The 14,926-nt window shown below is 33.8% G+C and overlaps 1 protein-coding gene across 7 annotated transcripts in view; it reads right to left on the bottom strand.

Moving 5' to 3' along the window:
• The window catches only part of nrm (neuromusculin), an 837,985-nt gene that overhangs the window by 559,321 nt on the left and 263,738 nt on the right, over positions 1 to 14,926 (bottom strand). For all 7 annotated transcript variants that reach the window (XR_012722287.1, XM_075308260.1, XM_075308254.1 and 4 more), the window contains exon 4: positions 11,181 to 11,211. The gene's annotated coding sequence lies outside the window, so the exon portion shown is untranslated. The remainder of the gene's footprint in view (positions 1 to 11,180; positions 11,212 to 14,926) is intronic.

The following is a 14,926-nucleotide window of genomic DNA, read 5'->3' as shown; positions in this document are numbered from 1 at the left end:
AGATATTATTTGTGGTATTTGATATCATAAAATAGACATAATCAGTCCTTTAGTTTAACCATGGCATTGTGTGCAACGACGTGACGTCATTCAAGCGAGAAATCAGCCTGAATATCGATGAAGGAAGACAATGTGGCAACTATGAAACTGTAGTGATGAACGCAAAAAGTTAACACACAAAACAACAGAAAATTCCACAACGCAAACTCAATACTAAGGCATTAAAAGATCAATAGGAGAAATGAGTTATCCTACATCGCTGATAAGTCCCCGGTCTGACACATAGATGGCGTCGCTAGTATTAAATGCATATTATTTATATATTTATATAGTACCAACCTTCAAATGATTCGATTTGACGTCTGTAAGTCAATTAGTTTGTAAGATAGAGCATCTTTTGGGAAGCAACTTTTGTTATTGTGAAAAACAAATGAAAAAAAAGGAATTTCGTGTTTTGATAAAATACTGTTTTCTGAAGGGAAAAAATACGGTGCAAGCAGTTTCCGGGCTGAGCACGGAGGACGGTGAACGCAGTGGACGCCCGAAAGAGGTGGTTACCGACGAAAACATTAACAAAATAAAGATATTAAAGGAACGTGTTGGTCATATCATTCATCAATATTTGGATATGCGGAAGCTCTGTGCAAAATGGGTGCCGCGCGAGCTCACATTTGACCAAAAACAACAACGTGTTGATGATTCTGAGCGGTGTTTGCAGCTGTTAACTCGTAATACACCCGAGTTTTTCCGTCGATATGTGACAATGGATGAAACATGCCTCCATCACTACACTTCTGAGTCCCATCGACAGTCGGCCGAGTGGACAGCGACCGGTGAACCGTCTCCGAAGCGTGGAAGGAATGGCCTCTGTTTTTTGGAATGCGCATGGAATAATTTTTATCGATTATCTTGAGAATGGAAAAACCATCAACAGTGACTATTATATGGCGTTATTGGAGCGTTTGAAGGTCGAAATCGCGGCAAAACGGCCCCATATGAAGAAGAAAAAGTGTTGTTCGACCAAGACAACGCACCGTGCCACAAGTCATTGAGAACGATGGCAAAAATTCATGGATTGGGCTTCGAATTGCTTCCCCACCCATCGTATTCTCCATATCTGGCCTCCAGCGACTTTTTCTTGTTCTCAGACCTCAAAAGGATGCTCGCAGGCCTATTTTGAGGCAAAACCGAAGGAGTACTACCAAAATGGTATCAACAAATTGGAAGGTCGTTATAAACGTTGTATCGCTCTTGAAGGGAACTATGTTGAATAATAAAAACGAATTTTGACAAAAAAAATGTGTTTTTCTTTGTTAGACCGGGGACTTATCAGCCAACCTGTTAGTTGAGGACATTTAAAGGCTCTGATGGTCAGAGTAATCTTTTTTTCGAACGATCCCACCTCGGGTACTGAAACGCATTCCACAGAGTGTTTTCTTAAGTCTTCCGAATAGGAAATTGTCGAAGGCAGCCAAAATTGAAGAGGAAACGTCTGATAAAGCCCAAATAATATAGCTTGCAGAAGTTCTGACCTTTGGAAGAAATTCATGGTATGCAACATGTTTGTATGGAGCCATCGTGAAGTAATGGTTAGCATGCCCGCATGGCATTCAAAGGGTCATGGCTTGAATCTTCTCAGTAATGCTGGTTACAATTCTGGGTGTTTCAAAACTCCCCTAAGTGGTTTCACCGCAATATGGAAAGACGTTCGGATACAAATATAACAAGTATATACGGCCGTAAGTTCGGCCAGGCCGAAGCTTATGTACCCTCCACCATGGATTGCGTAGAAACTTCTACTGAAGACTGTCATCCACAATAGAATTACTTGGGTTGCGTTAACACTTGCCGATGGCAAGGTATCTTAAAACTTCCTAACACCGTAATATATACCACATAGTCCATACGTGATATATACTAATCTAAAAAGGCCGATTAAATACCTATATAATTAAGTTTAAAGTTTCTATAGAAATAAAATTTTGACAACATTTTCAATAGAAGTAAAATCTGGAAACAATTTTCTATAGAAATAAAATTTGGAAAAAATTTTCTATAGAAATAAAATTTTGACAAAATTTTCTACACAAATAAAATTTGGAAAAAATTTTCTATAGAAATAAAATTTGGAAAAAATTTTCTATAGGAATAAAATTTTGACAAAATTTTCTATAGAAATAACATTTTGACAATGTTTTCTATAAAAATAAAATTTTGGTAGATTATTTTTGGCTCGAGTGGCAACCATGATTATGAACCGATATGGACCAATTTTTGTGTGATTGGGGATCGGCTATATATAACTATAGACCGATACGGACCAATTTTGGCATGGTTATTAGCGGCCTTATACTAACACCACGTTGCAAATTTCAACCGGATCGGATGAATTTTGCTCCTCCAAATCGGGGGATCGGTTTATATGGGGGCTGTCTATAATTATGGACCGATGTGGACCAATTTTTGCATGGTCATTAGAGAACATATACCAATACCATGTCCCAAATTTCAGCCGAATCGGATGAAATTTGCTTCTCTTAGGGGCTCCACAACCCAAATCGGGGGATCGGTTTATATAGGGGCTATATATAATTATGGACCGATGTGGACCAATTTTTGCATGGTTGTTAGAGACTATATACTAACACCACGTACCAAATTTCAGCCGGATCGCATGAAATTTGGTTCTCTTAGAGGCTCCGCAAGCCAAATCGGGGGATCGGTTTATATGGGGGCTATATGTAATTATGGACCGGTATGGACCAATTTTTGCATGGTTGTTAGAGTCCATACACTAACACCATGTACCAAATTTCAGCCGGATCGGATAAAATTTGCTTCTCTTAGAGCGATCGCAAGCCAAATTTGGGGGTCCGTTTATATGGGGGCTATACGTAAAAGTCGACCGACATGGCCCATTTGCAACACCATCCGACCTACATCAATAACAACTATTTGTGCCAAGTTTCAAGTCGATAGCTTGTTTCGTTCGGAAGTTAGCGTGATTTCAACAGACGGACGGACATGCTCAGATCGACTCAGAATTTCACCACGACCCAGAATATATATACTTTATGGGGTCTTAGAGCAATATTTCGATGTGTTACAAACGGAATGGTGGAGGGTATAAAAATTATTTTTGAACCAACAACACAGTCCATTTCGTTTATATCAAGCACTGTTCTTTTCTGACTTTAAGTCTTTAATAAGACACATTTTACAGTTTATCGTAAAAATTTAATATAGTAGTATGTAATGTTATTTTTTTTTTTGAAATCTTCCGAACATATCTAGAATATATGTAAAAAAAAAATTTTTTGTGTTCGATCGAAGCAGGAATCGAACCCACGACCCTTGGCATGCAAGTCGGACGTAGCAACCACTGCTCCACGGTGCCCAACTAAATGTATGTTTATGTTAAATTATTTAAATGATTACGAGAAGTAAAATCTGGAAATTTTGCATTCAGTTTCAAGCAATTTTCATGATCAGTGCGCCTTCTATACCCTCAATAAGTGAAATCGGTCTATATGGAGGCCTTACCAAGTGCACCGATAAAACTAAATCATATACACTTTGTTATGGGTCTAAAATGCCAGTATATTTTCAATTTGTGGAAATTCGGATAAAAACTAGAATTTCTAGAAACCCTAGGAGTTAAATCGGGAGTTCGGTGTAATTGGGGCTGTACCAAAATATGGAAGGATACACACAGTATTCAGCACATTTAATTGTAGTTCTAGAATCTAGACCCCCAAATCGGAGGGCCGGTTTGTAAAGGGCTATATCAAAAACTGTACAGACACACAATATATTCGGCACACCTCTTTATTGTCCTAGAATACCTCTAGATTTCCAGTTTCAGGCAAATTGGATAAAAACTACGGATTCTAAAAGTCCAAGAAGTAAATCTGGAGATCGGTCTATATGGGGCTATATCGAAACATGCTGCGATAATCACCATTGTCGGCACATCTCTTTATTTTACAAGAATACCTCTAGATTTCCAGTTTCAGGCAAATTGGATAAAAACTACGGATTCTAGAAGTCCAAGAAGTAAATTCAGGAGATCGGTCTATATGGGGGCTATATCAAAACATGGACCGATAATCACCATTTTCGGCACACGTCTTTATGGTCCTAGAATACCTCTAGATTTCCAATTTCAGACAAATTGGGTAAAAACTACGGATTCTAAAAACCCAAGAAATAAAATCGGGAGATCGGTCTATATGGGGGCTATATCAAAACATGGACCGATACTGACCATTTTCGGCACACCTCATTTAGGTCCTAGAATACCTCTAGATTTGAAATTTCAGGCAAATTGGGTAAAAACTACGGATTCTAAAAGCCCAAGAAGTAAAATCGGGAGATCGGTCTATATGTCGGCTATATCAAAACATGGACCGGTACTCACTATTTTCGATACACGTCTTTATGGTCCTAGAATACCTCTAGATTTCAAATTTGAGGCAAATTGGATAAAAACTACGGATTCTTGAGGTCCTAGAAGTAAAATCGGGAGATCGGTCTATATGGGGGCTATATCAAAACATGGACCGATACTGACCATTTTCGGCACATCCCTTTATTTTCGAAGAATACCTCTAGATTTCCAATTTCAGGCAAATTGGGTAAAAACTACGGATTCTAAAAGCCCAAGAACTAAAATCGGGAGATCGGTCTATATGTGAGCTATATCAAAACATGGACCGGTACTCACCATTTTCGGCACGCGTCTTTATGGTTCTAGAATACCTCTAGATTTCAAATTTCAGGTAAATTAGATTAAAACTACGGATTCTAAGAGCCCAAGAAGTAAAATCGGGAGATCGGTCTATATGGGGGCTATATCAAAACATAGACCGATACATCCCATTTTCGACACACCTCTTTATGGTCCTAGAATACTTCTAGATTTCCAATTTCAGGCAAATCGGATAGAAAATACACTTGCTAGAGGCCCAAGAAGCCAACTCGGGAAATCGGTCCATATGGGGGCTATACCAAAGCATGGACCGATAGGCACCATTTTCGGTACACTTTTTGGTGGTCCTAAAATACCTCTATATTTCCAATTTCAGGCAAATTGGATAAAAACTACAGTTTTTATAAGCCCAATACCCCAAATCGGGAGGTCGGTTTATATGGGGACTACATCAAAACTTGGACCGATATAGCCCATCTTCGAACTTGATATGCCTGCAAACAAAAGGCGAATCTGTGCCAAATTTCAGGACGATAGGGCCATTATTGATGCTTATATCGTCTTAGAATTTCTCCCTGATCAAGAATATATATATACTTTATATAGTCGGAAATCGATATTTCGATGTGTTACAAACGAAACGACAAACTTATTATATCCCCGTCACCATTCTATGGTGGTGGGTATAAATATAGAATCAACTAAACTTTTAGCTGAAAACTTAGTTCTCACATTTTCGCTCTGATGTTATTCCTAAACATTTAACCCTATCAGATACTGCAATGATAATTTATTTATTGCTCTATTACTAATCGTAAAACTGTGTTCCATTACATCCTAATGTAGATATATGTATGTATATCTAAGTAGAATACAGACTATGCATATGTGTGTCTGTGTAAATTCATGTTAAGAGTCGTTAGGCGAATTACTCAAATTATTTGGTCATTCCACATTCAAAGGTGGTCACTTACATTGTTAGATAGACAAGGATACTAGTCCTAGTGGGTTGATATAATTTCACACACCTTTTACATAAATACCTCTTCGAAAATAATCAATGTTTGTTCCCCCAATTCTTATCTTCTCTTCCCTTTTCATTCGTTCATTTGGATTCATTTGTTTTGTTTGTCATTTCATTTTGGTTTAGCATTAATCTCTAAAGATTTGAAGTGGCCATTGAATGACAGTTGTTATACCTATTTGAATGAGCCATAAAAATAAAAATAATTGTTTCTCTTCGTTTTCTTGTCTCTCTTCTTCTGTTTGCTCCAGCACTAACACACAAGCCCAGACACAATGAGTGGCCATAAGAATAGAGGACATTAAGAAAAACAACTGATTGAAGCATCCAATGAAGAGCACACTCATATGACATTGATAACGATATGGATATCACAGTGAAGAGCCATTTCAACATCTATTCTCGCAAACACTCTCTCACACACACACAAGATATTTGTCTATACTCCCCCCCTTTAGTGCTATGTTGATGGGTATACCTCAAGCGTATAAAAGTTTTCATGGTCATTATGGGGGATGAGTAATGAGTAAACGTGACTTATTGAGAATTTATTAAGGATAATTAGAACAAGTTTTCCTTTCCGTTTATGTTCCTGGGTATTTTTTCGTTTCTTTTTTCATTACTTTCCCAGCCAGGGGGTTGTGAGCAGGGAAGGGAAATATTTCTGAAGTTGTCATGTCGTGAATTTTATTGATACTTACACCACCAATGCACCAATGAGAGTTACGAACATTGATAGGAGTTTTAATATGGCAAATATTGTTGTTATATTAATTTTCGTGTTACTTTATTATAATGTGATGGCTATTCGCAAGAGATTCTCTGTCACATCAAATGTTAAAGGCCATTGGATTATTTATATGTATATATAGGAATTTGGAGGAGATCACAAAAATATAACCAAAACACCTTGGTTTTGTTAAAAGTTTTGCCATAAGCGAACACTTGAAGAACATGATTCGAAAAGCAAATCTTACGCATACACTGACTAATAATTTTGGCAAATTATGCCGAACTTCAATTTTTTTTTTAAATGTTGCTGATTTTTTAAATCGTCTATAAAATGACGTTCGATTACCATATGGAGTCCAAGGTGGATTACAACTTTTAAGTAAAGTCTAAAGTCGGGCGGGACCGACTATGTCATACCCTAGTGTAGATCAACATTTTTTGTACCATCTCAAATCGAAAGATTGATCTTAAGGGGGCTATACTAAAACATGGACCGATACTCACCGTTTTCCGCACACCTCTTTATGGTTCTAAAATAATTTTAGAATTGCAATTTCAGGACAATTAGATACAAACTACAGTTTCTAAAATCCCAAAGAATAAAATCATTTCTTGCACATCTATTTATACTTCTAAAAAAACTTACAGATTTTCAATTTCAGACAAATTGGACAACAACTACGGTTTCTACAAGCCCAAAAAGTACAATTGGGAGATCGGTCTATATGGGGGCTATACTAAAACATTGACCGATACTCACCATTTTCGGCGCACCTCTTTATGGTCGTATGTTAAAAGAATTCTAGATTTCAAATTTCGTGCAAATTGGATAAAAACTATGGTTTCTAAAAGCCCAAGAAATAAAATCTGGAGATCGGTCTATATGGGGGATATACAAAATAATGGATCAATATACACCATACTACAATACCTCTAGATTTTAATTTCCGACAAGTTGGATAAAAAATACGGTTTCTATAAGCCCAAGAAGTAAAATCGGGAGATCGGTCTCTATGGGGGCTATATCAAATCATTGACCGATACTCACCACTTTCGGCACACCTTTTTATGGTCCAAAAATACTTCTTGATTTGAGGTAAATTGAATAAAAACTATGGTTATAAGTCCAAGAAATGAAATCGGGAGATCGGTCTACATGGGTGCTATACCAAAACATGGACCGATACTCACCATTTTTAGCATACCTCTTTATGGTCCTAAAATTCCTCTAGATTTCAAATTTCAGGCAAATTGGATAAAAACTACGGTTTTTATAAGTCCCAGACCCCAAATCGGGTGGTCGGTTTATATGGGGACTATATCAAAACCTGGACCGATATAGCCCATCTTCGAACTTGACCTGCCTGCGACGAGTTTGTTTAAAATTTCAGCACGATTTCTTCATTATTGAAAACTGTAGCGTGATTACAACAAACAGACAGCCAGACAGACGGACATCGTTATATCGTCTTAGAAGTTCTCCCTGATCAAGAATATATATACTTATAGTCGGAAATCGATATTTCGATGTGTTACAAACGGAATGACAAACTTATTATACCACCGTCACCATTCTATGGTGGTGGGTATACAAAATTAAAATTACCCTCTAAAAGTATGAAAAAACCAAGTTATAAAAAATTGCATTAAAAGAACTTCCTGGATAGTTAAAATAGAGAACATCATTGGGAGTGCATCTTCTGGAAGTGTTTTTAAAGTTGTGCCTTTGGAAGAACTTCCAAAATTTTTTTTTGCTGGGAATCTATATCTGGCGTAAAATATATATTGGAGCTATATCTAAATCTGAACCGATTACAACCAAACTTGTCATACATGACGATACCATCAGTTGTACTCTTTGTGCATAATTTTAACAAATTAAGATGAAACTTTGGCCTCTGGGTCAGATGAAAGACATATATGGGGTATATGTCTAAATCTAAACCGATTTTGACCAATTTTAGTACGCATAGCTATTATATTAATTCTACTAACTCTACTAACTCTACAAAATTTAACGTAAATCGTAGTAAAACTTTGGTCTCCCTGGTCATGATAGTGTAAATCGTGTGAAAGATATATATTGGAGCTATATCTAAATGTCAAAAGATTTCAACCAAATTTGGCATACGTGACGATACCATCAGTTGAAGTTTTTGTGAAACAATTTGATGCAAATTAAGTTGAAATTCTGGTCTCTGGCGTCAAATAAATGCATATCAGGCAAAAGATATATATGGGAACTATATCTAAATCTAAACCGATTTGGCTGATATCTTGCAAGTTCTACGCGGCGATTGTCTTTGGTCCGAGGAGAGAACATATGCCACATTTGAGGACGATCGGACTTAAACTGCGAGCTGTACTTTGCACACAAAATTACATATACAGACAGACAGACGGACGGACATCGGCAAATCGACTCAGAATTTATATCTAAGACAATTGGGATACTAAACGATGCTCCTTCTTGGCATTACATACAAATGTAGAAATTTATTATACCCTGTACCACAATAGTGGTGAAAACTCTAAAAAGTCTATAAATAATAATGAACCGATATGAACCAACGAGTCGAAGGGTCGGTTTCTATGACGGCTATATATAATTATGGTATGATATGATATGGATCAATTTTTGCATGGTTTTTAGAGGGATCTAATAAAATTTGCTTTTTCAAGATGCTCCGGAAGTCTAATCTTGGGCCGTTTGATACGGTGGCTATACCTAAAAGTGGTCCAGTATGACTTAGTTGCAAGTCGATAGCTTGGGTCGTTCTCAAGTTAACTTGATTTAAACAGACGGACGGACATCACTAGATCCCACTATTTTAAATTTTTTTGGTGTGCATCCATCCGTCTGTCTGTTAAAATCACGCTAACTTCCGAGCGAAAGAAGCTATCGGCTAAAAAAAAATAAGCAATATCGGACCATATAAACCGATTTCTACTGAGTTTACATTTTCATCGGATTTGGTTGAAATTCGAAATGTGATGTCATTATCTGTGAAATGTAATGCCAGTATCTGTCCCCTGACCAGTGCTGTGGAGTCGAAGCCGGAGTCGGAGTCTGAAAATTTTGTTAGAGTCGGAGTCGTAGAAATTTTGCTTTTGAAAAACTCTTAATTAGATTCCATATTAGTCTTCAATTGAACAACGAAAACGAAGTCATGCAATAAATTATTTTACTGCTCCCTATATCGGTCTGTTAATAAGTCGATCTGTAAATAAGTCTATGCTTCCTATGATGCGTTGACTGTAATTTCGATTTCAATAATGGAGATTTTTTATGTCTATCAATATGTTAGAGTAGAATTTTGACTGTCATTCCATTTATACCATATTAAACAAGTAAGGAAAGTCTAAAGTCGGACGGGGCCGACTATATTATACCCTGCACCACTTTGTAGATCTAAATTTTCGATACCATAACACATCCCTCAAATGTGTTGGATGCTATACATTAAGGTTTGTCCCAAATACATACATTTAAATATCACTCGATTTGGACAGAATTTGATAGACTTTTACAAAATGTATAGACTCAAAATTTAAGTTGGCTAATGCACTAGGAACCGATTTCAATCAAATTTGGCACACATGAGTATATTACTAACTGTACTCCTAGTGCAAAATTTCAACCAAATTGGGCCAAAACTCTGGCTTCTGGGGCCATATAAGTCCATATCGGGCGAAAAATATATATGGAAGCTATATCTAAATCTGAACCGATTTCAATCAAATTTGGCACACATGACTATTCTACCAATTGTACTCCTTGTGCAATATTTCAAGCTAATCGGGATAAAACTCTGGCTTCTGGGTCCATATAAGAGCATATCGGGCGATAGATATATATGGGAGCTATATCTAAATCTGAATCGATTTCAACCAAATTTGGCACGCATAGCTACAATGCTAAATCTACTCCCTGTGCAAAATTTCAACCAAATTGGGCCAAAACTGTGGCTTGTAGGACCATATTAGTCCATATCGGGCGAAAGATATATATGGGAGCTATATCTAAATCTGAACCGATTTCAATCAAATTTTGAACACTTGACTATACTACTAAGTGTACAAAATTTCAAGCAAATCGGTATAAAACTCTGGCTGCTGGGTCCATATTAGTGCATATCGGGCGAAAGATATATATGGGAGCTATATCTAAATCTGAACCGATTTCTTCCAAAATCCATAGGGTTCAATTCTGACCCAAATTAGGAACATGTGCCAAATTTGAAGGCGATTGGACTTAAATTGCGACCTAGACTTTAATCACAAAAATGTGTTCACAGACAGACGGACGGACAGACGGACATGGTTATATCGACTCAGGGACCCACCCTGAGCATTACTGCCCAATACACCATGTGTCTATCTCGTCTCCTGCTGGGTGTTACAAACATATGCACTAACTTATAATACCCTGTTCCACAGTGTGGCGCAGGGTATCTATTGGTATCTACCCATATTTAGATAGAGTTGGAGTGGGAGCCAGAGTCGAACAAAATTAGCTTAACAGCCCTGTCTCTCACTAACTGATCCATATTGGACGAAAATCATATATATATATAAACCCTATATAAATTAATTCTTGATTTGACTTCTTGATCTTTTTGGTGAAGAAAAATTAATTAAGATGTCCTTTACATTAATATAATTTAAACGAAAAATTCTTTTAGGCTAAATTAGTAGAATATATATGCATACCTTTTGAGCTGAATTTCCCAATTTCCCGAACCTGGAATGAAAATAAAAAAAATTAAAATAAATGGTGGAATATAAATTATTAAATGATGTTGTAATATATTTGCTCGACGCTTGTCATATTCTATCATGCAGTAACTTGCTTTTTGTTAAATCAACGAATTGCAAAATTCATCCATATCGAGCTCGGTTCAATGTAAATTTTAGGAAACTTCAGTAACTATGAAGTTACTAAAGTTTCTAAAAATAATTAATATAATAATTTTATGGTGTCAAATATAGGCTTTAATATGACACCCCTGATTGAATATTTCCATAAGTATTGTTTTACACTACATTAAATTTTAAAAATATAATAAATCGTTTTCCCAAAGTTTGAAATCATTAGCCATGGAATTTTATTATTTAAGAAATCAACAATATTTAAAAATACTAAAATTCCATTTTTCTACCTTGGCCTTAAAAGACCCGATTTCGTGTCATCTACTCAAAAAAAAAAAAAAAAAAAACCGAAATCAGTATAAATTGAATTTATTTCAGGACAAAAGTTTCAATTAAGCTTATATTGCATGCCACTGAAATGCTTTCAACAAAACATGTAATTGCCAACTATTAAAATCATGTCAACCAATGACATCGCAGTGGGATAAATCGAAAAATGACTAAAGGTCTCATTTAAAGAAGGCAGTGGTCACAAAATATTTACAAAAAAAATATACAAACTGAAAAATATGAGCAAATGATCATGATTAAAAAATTATTCTAATTTTGGAAGATTTTACTTTTACACTTGGCACAAGGCATATTTCAAAATGCGAAAAATAGCCGAAAAATGGCATAGAAGAAATATGACCACCTTATACGTGCTTGAAGAGCATGATGTTCTTTTTTTAACATGGTTTTTCTTTAACATGGTTAACGCAACAATGTTTATTTTTTTTTAGGAAATTATGCATAATACTTCGGTAAGCAATAATATATGGCTGGCGGGAAAAAATATTGTTGCAAAAATTTTCTACGTGAAAAAGTAACATTATGTTCTTGAACCACATTGGGTGTTATCATATATTTTCCCTGGGTGAAGGGACAATTTTTTTTGGTATGAAGAATAAAGAGCTCTGCTAGAATTTAAGCCATGTAATTTCCAAACTTTCCAATAACATATGTGAAAATCTAATATGGATCTGTTAATAGGTCTATGAAGAATGCCATTGACAATAAAAAAAAAACAAATGTTTCACTATTTCAGCTTTGAGAAAAGCTCCACCCAACATTTAGCCTTTTCATCTACATACACAAATATTCTCCTCTTCCACTCTCTATACCACTGTCGTTCCGCCCATATTTTTGGTCAATGGTAATTTAGTTTGAAAGTCGTTTAGCGTTTTTAGTGAAAACACCGCCCAGTTTTCTCATAATATCCAAGCTGTGGTAAAGCAAAAAAAAAAAACTTTAACATTAGAAGGCCAACATGTTTTCAACATGTAACCGCCCTGGCATGGTCAGCCAATGTAACAAAAACCTCTATGTCCTTTCAAATGAAATATTAATGACGAAAGTGATTTTTAAGTAAGGTTTATGATTACGTTGACATTTTTCCCCTTGTCCACTTTTGAAATAATCGTCTAAATGGTTGAAACAATGGAAGATGAAAACCACCAACTTCATTTGTTCATGTCGGTCATTGAGGATTGTAGGAAAACAAAAAAAAAAAACCTCTGCCGCTTTAGTGGTCTACCTATCATCCGTTGAGGCAATGACCAACCACCTTGCTATCGTGTCATTAAATTGTCATCAGAAATTTATTGAAATTCTTTGCATTTCCATATATATTTTGTGTTTTTTAGTTTTCGTGCAATCCATTTCTAGGTAAAGTTTTACATGGTCATTATGGATTTAGATAATGGGTGTGACCTATAGTAAAAAATGCTAAATAATTTCAAATCATCCTTGGAATATTTAAGCAAAAATCCATTTTCTATGTTTAATTGAATTCCATAGGTTTACCAAATCGGGTGATTTGTTTGGTATATGAATGAAGGCCCCAGAGGCCCTAACCTCCATGATTGAAATAGATTTTGCAGAATATTTAATAAAATTGTCTACAGAAATAAAATTTTGACAAAATTTTCTGTAGAAAAAAAATTTGACAATTTTTTATGCAGAAATAAAATTTTGACAAATTGTAATAAAATTTTGACAAAATTTTCTATAGAAACAAAATGTTGACTATTTTTTTCTACAGAAATAAAATTTGGCAAATTGTCTATAGAAATACAATTTTGACAAAATGTTCTATAGAAATAAAATTTTGACAAAATTTTTTAAAGAAATAAAATTTTGAAAAAATTTTCTATAGAAATACAATTTTGAAAAAATTTTCTATTAAAAAAAAAAAATAAAATTTTCTATAGAAATAAACTTTTGACAAAATTTTCTATAAAAATAAACTTTTGACAAAATTTTCTATAAAATAAACATTAGACAAAATTTTCTATAGAAATAAATTTTTGACAAAATTTTCTATAGAAATAAAATTTTGACAAAATTTTCTACAGAAATAAAATTTGGCAAATTGACTATAGAAATACAATTTTGACAAAATTTTCTATAGAAATAAAATGCTGACATAATTTTCTACAGAAATAAAATTTTGACAAACTTTTCTATAGAAATAAAATTTTGACAAAATTTTCTATAGAAATAAAATTTTGGCAAAATTTTCTATAGAAATAAAATTTTGATCAAATTGTCTATAGAAATAAACTTTTGAAACAATTTTCTATAAAACTAAACTTTAGACAAAATGTTCTACAGAAATAAACTTATGACAAACTTTTCTATAAAAATAAAATTTAGACAAAATTGTCTATAGAAATAAAATTTTAACAAAATTTTCTATAGAAATAAATGTTTGACGAAATTTCTATAGAAATAAAATTTTGACATAAAATTCTATAGAAATAAAATTTTGACAAAATGTTCCATAGAAATAAAATTTTGACAAAATTTTCTATAGAAAAAAGATTTTGAAATAAAATTTTGACAACTTGTCTATAGAAATAAAATTTTGACAAATTGTCTATAGAAATAAAATTTTGACAAAATTGTTTATAGGAATACAATTTTGACAAAATTTTCTATAGAAATAAAATTTTGACAAAATTTTGTATAGAAATAAAATTTTCTATAGGAAAAAAATGTTGACAATTTTTTATACAGAAATAAAATTTTGACAAATTGTCTATAGAAATAAAATTTTGACAAAATTTTCTATAGAAATAAAATGTTGACATAAAACTCTATAGAAATAAAATTGTGACAAAATATTCCATAGAAATAAAATTTTGACAACTTGTCTAAAGAAATAAAATTTTGACAAATAAAATTTTGACAAAAAAAACGTAAAATTTTGACAAAATTGTTTATAGGAATACAATTTGTTCTATAAATATGTTCGATAAAAATAAACTTTAGACAAAATTTTCTATAGAAATAAATTTTTGACAAAATTTACTATAGAAATAAAATCTTGACAAAATTTTCTATATAAATAAAATTTTGGCAAAATTTTCTATAGAAATAAAATTTTTTCATAATTTTCTTTACAAATAAAATTTTGACAAAATGTTCTACAGAAATAAAATTTTGACAAAATAAAATTTTCTATAGAAATAAACTTTTGACAAAATTTTCTATAAAAATAAACTTTAGACAAAATTTTCTATAGAAATAAAATGTTGACAAAA

The sequence above is a fragment of the Haematobia irritans genome, chromosome 4 (genome assembly GCF_050003625.1).
Source record: "Haematobia irritans isolate KBUSLIRL chromosome 4, ASM5000362v1, whole genome shotgun sequence".
Lineage (NCBI taxonomy): Eukaryota > Metazoa > Arthropoda > Insecta > Diptera > Muscidae > Haematobia > Haematobia irritans.
The sequence above is the reverse complement of the archived record's forward strand: the minus strand, read 5'-3'. Positions and strand labels throughout refer to the sequence as shown.